Raw genomic sequence first — 7,843 nt, 5'->3', positions numbered from 1 at the left:
TCCATATGTATCTCAGATATTCAATTAATGAAGAAAGACAAAAGTAGGAGAAATGATTTAGATGAAGGAGACCATAAGCATGAGGCCATAATGGGGTCCAAAGGCTGTGTGGCCATGTCGCTAATTATAGAAATGGATGAAATCTGCCACAAAAATGTGATTGGAGGCAGAGCAATTCATCACTCTCTCAGGCAGGACTACATAAGTGAGAATGGGGCCATTATGGAGACATGGAGACGATCACAGATTAGAAAGGCTTACTGGATTTGTTCTGGGGCCTTCCGACCACTATAACTCATGACCACAAGGTCTTAGACTTTCCCAATTTCCATTGAGGACCTTCCCAGGGAAGTCCCAGAGGGCAGATTGCTCCTCTCTGCTCTGGCTAGTTGTTGTTGCGTGCCATTGAGGACACTTGGACTCGTCGTGACCTCACATACAACCGAATGAAACACTGTAGGGTCGTGCACCATCCTCACAATTGTTCCTGTGCCTGAACCACCGATGAAGCCACTGAGTCCATCCACTTCTTCGAGGACCTCCTCTGTTTCATGGCTTCTCCACTGTACCAAATAGGATGTCCTTCTCCAGGGACTGGTCTCTCCTGACAACATGTCCAAAGTATGTAAGATGGCGTCTTGCCATCCTTGCCTCTAAGCAGCACTCTGGCCTTATTTCTTCTGATACAGATTGGTCAGTCCTTCAGCAGTCCATGGTACTGTCAGTAGTCTTCTGGTGGACCACAATTCGATGCATCTGTTCTTCTACAGCCTTCCTTATTCAGTGTCTAACTTTCACATGCATATGATGCAATGGAAAATAGCATGGCTTAGGTCATGTGCACCTTAGTCCTCAGAGTAACATCATTGTTCTTCAACACTATAAAGAGGTTTTCTGCAGCAGATTTACCCATTACAATACATCTTTTGATCTCCTGACTGCTGTTTCTATGAACATTGATAGTGGATCTAAGCAAGACAAAATCCTTGACAACTGAAGCCCTTTTCTCTGTTTATCACCTATTGGTCCAGTTTTGGGGATTTTGGTCTTCCTTATATTGAATTGTAACCCATATTGAAGGCTGCAATCCTTGATCTTCAGCAAGTAGTTCAATTCCTCCTCATTTTCAGCAAACAAATGGTGTCATATATGCACACAAGCAGGCTCCCAAAAGTTAGTGGAACAAGGAATCAAAAGAGAATGGAATTTTTCAGGGACTTTTTGAAATACCAGTTTGTGTGTGTGTGTGTGTGTGTGTGTGTGTGTGTGTGAAAGAGAGAGAGAGAGAGAGAGAGAGAGAGAGAGAGAGAGAGAGAGAGAGAGAGAGGAGATGTGGGCATAAAACAAACATCAAGCAACATAAGGGAGAATGCTGTTGGCTGCTGTTGAACTGATTCCGGTGCGCATGCACAGTGACCTGCTGTGTGCACCATAGTGACCCCTCAGAAGCAGATCATCAAGCCTACCTTTCAACTGAAATTCTGAGAATTCACAATTTTCAGAAGTATGTGGATAACAGTGAAAGCCAAAATTCTATTTGCACAGTCCCCACGTGGATTAAGCTTCCAGTGAATTCCTTCAGACCATTGACCAGGGATGTGAACACTCTTGCCACCAGGCAGAGGGCATTGGAAAGTGGATTACCCCTTAGGCAGCCCATGGTGGGGCTTAGAGACTTGCCTAAGTGTATCCTTGAATCGAGGCTGCCATTCTGGGCTGCACAGTCATGAGTCATGCCCCCAAAGCCTTGGTTGTTTGGCCCTGGACCACTCTTGTAAACTGTCCTGTTTAACACAGGTCCCAATCCTTGTCCTATTCTTGCTTCTGTAGTCCCACCTGGAACTGTGATGTTGGGATCTGCCGCCATGTCCTTTCAAGTCTGTGAATCTCAGATAACCCTTACATATCAATAAGACCTCTTGCTAATAGTTTCCCTCCCCTCATCTCGATGGCATGTGTTTGTCCTGTTTAAGATTTAATAAATTATCTTTGAGATTTGGGATATCCTCTTACCCTAAAACACAAGGCATCTCTGGGTGTATTCCAGCTGCCAACTTTTTAGGTAGTAGTCAAGAAGTTAGCTGTTATGTCACCCAGGAAGCTGGGGAAAGGATGATCACCAGAACAAATCCATTATTCCCTCCACTCGCTTCCTAGCCTTTGAATCTCCACCTTGGAGGCAACTATGGCCTTTCTGTTTCTTTTTGATGATCATGTACGCATGTCCAAGTAAAGCTTACTTTTTACTCTTTTGTATCGCCTATTTCATTAAATATTATATTTTGGAGATTCTTCCAAATGGATTCATACAGAATGACCTCATTCATTTAAGAGTGCATGCTGTTACACAATACAGCTATGATAAAATGCATCTAACCAACCTCTCTTTTTTCTCTGTGTATTTTACCAATTTTCCTGTCAAAATTGACCATATCTGAGTTTGCTTTCAGGGACACCTTAAGTCTAGTACCCCTTGAATCCTAGGGCCTGGAGTCCTCCTCCTCTTCAGAACCAATCTCTGTGCAGGTGTGCTGGTATGTGAACTGTGAACCCTCTCCCTAAAATCAAAAAATAAAACCCAAACTCACTGTCATCAAGTCACTGTTGACTTGCAGTGACCCTCTGAGTTTCTGAAACTCTGTCTATGGTAGTAGAAAAACCAGTCTTTCTCAGAGCTGCTGGTAGTTTTGAACTGCCAACCATGTGGATCACAGCATAACTGTTAGGTTTCTCGGGTGGGAAATACCTCAGTTCTTGGCATCACAGGAGAAAGAATTCATGTCGAAGACTGATTGTTGATCCAAATGGGTTTGTATTAAGGAGAGAAGGTGATAGAGGAGAAGAGAAGAGAAAGAGAGGAGAGAGGGGGAAGGGGGAAAGAAAGGATTGAGAGAGAGAGAGAGAGAGAGAGAGAGAAAGAGAGAGAGAGAGAGAGAGAGACCCCACAGAAAAACAGGGAGGTGGTCTCCAGGTTCGGCCTTTAGTGGCTTCGGCTGGGAGGCGTGGTTGACATTATTGGTTGACCCCATTGGCTGAATTAAGCCCACCTGTCCTGGTTTGCACCCACCTAAGTGCACTGCCTCCCTGCCTCATGTGCCTGAATTTGGAGCCTGCCCAGTAGACACCCTGGTCCCAGCTCTAGCTACCTAACATAAAACTACACCATAACACTACTCCCTCCTAAACAGCATAGCTAAAAATATGAGTTGAGCAGAGAAATTGGTTCTTAAAAGAATGCCTTCGCTTACAACCGATTGTCATTTTAAATTTCACTTGATGGTGTAGAGAGAACCAAGAGATCATTCCATCCCTCAGATTACTTGTAAACTACTGCAGAAACCTCAGGAAAGCCAGCAATTGCCTGCAAGACTGAGGTAAGAATCTCAAGGTTGACTCCCAAAACCATACGCATTGCTATAGAGTTGATTCTGACCCATAGCAACCTTACACAGGACAGGGTAGAACTACCTCTGAGTTTCCAAGTCTGAAACTCTCTATTTTTGTAAATCATTTTATTGGGGGCTCTTACAGGTCTTATAACAATCCATACATCAATTTTGTCAAGCACATTTGTACATATGTTGCAATCATCATTTTCTTTGTATGTGAGCCCTTGGTATCAACTCCTTTTATTTCCCTCCCTCCCAACCCTCCCTACCTCATGAACACTTGATAAATTATTAATTATTATTTTTCATATTGTACAGAATCCGCTGTCTCCATTCACCCAAGTTCTTGTTGTTCATGCCCCCCAGTCACCCCCTGGGGAGCGGCGTGGTTATACAGTGATCATTGCAGTCAGTTCCCCCTTTCACACCCCACCTCTCCCCCACCCTCATGGTATCACTACTCCCATTACTGTTCCTAGGGGGTTTATCTGTCCTGAATTCTGTGTGTCCAGAGCTCTTATCTGCACCAGTGTACATGCTTTGGTCTAGCCGGATTTGTAAGGTAGAACTGGAGTCATGATAGTGGGGTGAGGGCTGGGAGAGTCTGTAACTCTTTATAGGAGTAGAAAGCTTCACAGGAAAGTGAATTTGAGGCTGAGACCTTGGGAAAAGTTTGGTCAAGATAAACAGATGTGGAGTGGTGTAGGGAAGGAAAGATTAAAAATAACCTGGTCCAGGATCCTCACAAATTTTAAGTTCATTTGACGCTCCCTAGGGAGGAAGGAGGAAGAGCTATCAGCAGGCAGGCTGTGTCATGCCTACAGCCTCTACAAAAATGCTTCCTGACTCTTCTCAGAAATTCTGCCAGGTGCTACCAGCCTCCTGAGTCTGAGAATGGTTCCTCTATGTTCTTATGAAGCTGAGGAAGGTTGGCACAAAAATATTTGGGAATCCAAGGAGCATGGTGAGGTCATTTCAGGGGGTCATGAGGAATGACTAGTAGGGATTTCAGCCAAATTAAAGGGCTTAGCAATTTGAATACCAGCTGACTCTGACCTTGATCAAGCCTCTTTACCTTTCTGGGTCAATTAAAAAAATTATTTTTTACCAGGTTTCTACTATATGTCAGATATGGGGAAGCAGTAGACAAACCAATAGAAGCTAGGAAATTTGATCCCACCTGTACAGATGTTGCTTCTAAAGACAGCATTCTTTATGTATGAGTTTGCCAGTAGTAATAATTGTCGTTAATCGTGCACTCTTGCCTGAAGAAAAATCCAAGAATCTGTGTCTTTGTACCTCCCTTTTGACACCCTCAAGGAACCCAGTGGTGCTGTGAGGAAGGCATTGGCCTGCTAACCCAAATACTGGCAGTTCAAACCCACCTGATGCTCCAAAGAAGATGAGACTGTCTGTTCCCCTGAAGATATATCCTTTTGGAAACCCCACAGAGCAACTCTACTCTGTCCTATGAGAGTCAGAATAGACTAGTGAGGACAGTAGATGTGGTTTGGGTTTGGTTTCAACACCTCCTCCCTGATCTACCTCATTACATCACAGTGCCTTAATCAGCTCCCCAAGCTGGTTTGTTTTTATGGCAGATTTTCTTTCTCTCCCCAAGTGCCTGATTGTGGGAAACAGAGGGATTTCTCCCAAGCTGTCTACCCCAAATATATTCCAAACTCAGCTGCTTGCAAATGACTATGCACTTGGAGGTCATCAGGAATAGATCAGGGGTCATTCTCCCTAAGAGTTATCAGCTATCTAGTGCAAGCAGACACCACTGCTTATCCCACAACAAGTAGGATTCACTCCCTTCTGATAAGGATAGTAGTTGTCTGTTTCCTTGTAGGAGACACCAGAGAGGTCAAACCCATCCAAAGATGACCAAGGTTAGGCTGCCATCCTAAAACTAGAATCAGCCCATCTTGTCACATGTATACCCCCCAATCTCTACTCTTGCTATTGCATTTCCATAGACCATCCCCTCTCATTACTGTATCACCTATAGCACATCCCCTTCCTGTGACATGGGTCCTCACCTGTCATTAGGGGGCTTGCATGCCCCCAGAGTTCTGTCTTGGTTAACTTCACTCATTCCCTCTATGCTGGCTTTAGGGGAAGTTAATGGGAGGGCTAGGCCCCCCTGAATGCCCTAAGGAAATGACCCGGCATCCACAGTTAACAAACCTTTTTCCTTCCATTTCTAATTCCATGTGGGGGCGCTGTTTCTCCACAACAGCAGTCCAGAAGACTGCTTGATTTATAGGGTGGTCAAACTTCTCAAGTACTCTTTCCTGATAGGTATAAATTTTTACTCTAGAAATGCAAGGAAGGGAAAATTGGCTTAAGCGATCCTACATTTTTACAAACCATGGTATATCAGAACTCATTACTGCCTTAATTTCTTCTTCACAATCCTGACCAATAACTCCAGCAACACATTGAGAATTTATGTTGGACTTTCTTTTTTTTTTTTTTTTGGACTTTCTTAATAAACATCCTATAGTTCTTTTAGGTAGTGGACCCCAATTACTGCTCTTCATTTCTGATTCAATCACAGTTTTGGGTTTTTTCTTACAACTCTTATCAACTCCAGTATCAATTTTAATTTCTTGAGTACTAAGGTTAAATCTTCCTGATAGAAACTGTATTAATCTTTCAATAAGAGGTCCCTGCTTTTGAGGATCAAGCTCCTGTGAAGGCTTCTGAGCCATCTCTTGGTTATTCAAACCAACTGCAGTGAGAACAGAGACTAGGTTTTTGCCTCTTTGGCTAGGTCTGTTCTCCTGCTGTGAGGCTGCTAGATAAAGGCGATTTCTCTCAAAGATCTTCTTTGCTCCAGTAGGCAGACACCTTGCCTACCACGCTCTGCTATGAGGGCTCTGCATCAAGCTTCTTCCACTATTTTCCCGCCGGGAAGTCTTTGCTAATGGCGACCCTTCACTGTTGATTTTTGAACGACATTGGCTCGCCCAATGAGTTCCCTTCCTACAATGGAGGCAGAGTTCAGGTTCGTTTAAACCCGATCTCCATGGTCCTGGCCCATGCTCTGACATTGGCCGCAGCCTGCTCTGCCTACACTCTTTTGAAGATGACTTGTCTTCCCACAACTAAAGCACTTTCTTCCAGGTCTGATATAGTTTGCCAATGAAGCTGCCATGAAGTCTGCCTTGTATTCCTCTGCCTCTACATTCCTGCATATCCTAAAATAACCCAGCAAAGTGCCCTGTTCGCTGTAGGGATGCAAGGCATTTTTACAGTGCTTATTAGAGAAATCATAAGCTAGCTTGTGCACTAGGTCTCTTACTGCCTGAACATTCTTCACACATTTGGAAATAGCATCTTCCAGTCGGGACACAAAGTCAGCGTAACGCTCATCATTCTGTTGTCTTATAGCCCTGTAACGCGGCGTTCTCTCTTCTGATGGAATTATCTTTTCCCAGGCCCTTAAGCAAACCTCATGTATCTGTCCTATTGTCTGTTCAGTAAACTGTAGTTGAGACTCAACTGTAATATAATTTGCAGCCCCTAGCAATTGATGAATTCCTATATCTATCCCATCCTCAGCATTCTTCCCAGCTCTTGCAAGGGCTGCTTCCTTCCATAGCATTTGATATCACAAGCATTCTGAAGAGTAAAGACAAATTCTCACTAAAGCTTTCCAATCTGTAGGGGTCCAGCTGTCAGACTCTGCTAGAGCCCTTATCATGCTAATTACAAAATGGGAGTCTGGGCCCTAGTCATTGATTGCCTGCTTGAGATCTTTTAGCAACTTAAAAGGCAAAGGCACTGTGAATTCCTTTTGGTTCTAACAGGATAAGACATCTTGCATTCTAAATCTTCTTCTGCAATCCCTCTTCCTACTCTGGAGAGTAAAGGTGCTTTCCTATACTTTGCTTCTTTACATCTATTCTCTGAGCTACTCTTTTCAATCTGGATATCTTGGAGTTCCACTTCCTGAACTTCACCTTCTGTGCTAGCTCTCCTAGTTTGCATTTCTTTGGAGCTAATCTCTCTACCTTCAGGGCTGGCTTGCTTGATTGTTTTACAATCTCTGGCCTATCTTACACTAAATTCCAGCAGGAGAGCAGTTGCTTTTACTATGTCCCCTTCTGACTCAGGCTCATTCTTTTAGCCCTGCCTAAAATCTTCTCATCTGCCTGAAACCCGTTCTCACTGCTTCTCATCTGATTTAAATTTGGGCATCTTAGACGTTGCCTGTTCTGCTTCTTGGCTTTCTCTACCTTTGAAAGCAAGGGAGCTTCCTGGGATTGTTTAATAGCCATGCTTTGGATCTTGCAATCCACTGCCTCTAGTACTGTATCACCTTTAAACCTTCGGAGTCTGCAGTCTCGCGAGAGCATACAGGCTTTGGCAATGAGGTTCTGTTCTAGAATTGGAGGCTTTAGATAACAAACCAATCCCTGCCTTTTCAGTTTTTCCTAAAGTTT

The sequence above is a fragment of the Tenrec ecaudatus genome, unplaced genomic scaffold, assembly GCF_050624435.1.
Source record: "Tenrec ecaudatus isolate mTenEca1 unplaced genomic scaffold, mTenEca1.hap1 Scaffold_534, whole genome shotgun sequence".
In the NCBI taxonomy this organism is placed as follows: domain Eukaryota; kingdom Metazoa; phylum Chordata; class Mammalia; order Afrosoricida; family Tenrecidae; genus Tenrec; species Tenrec ecaudatus.
This window is presented reverse-complemented; position numbering follows the sequence as displayed.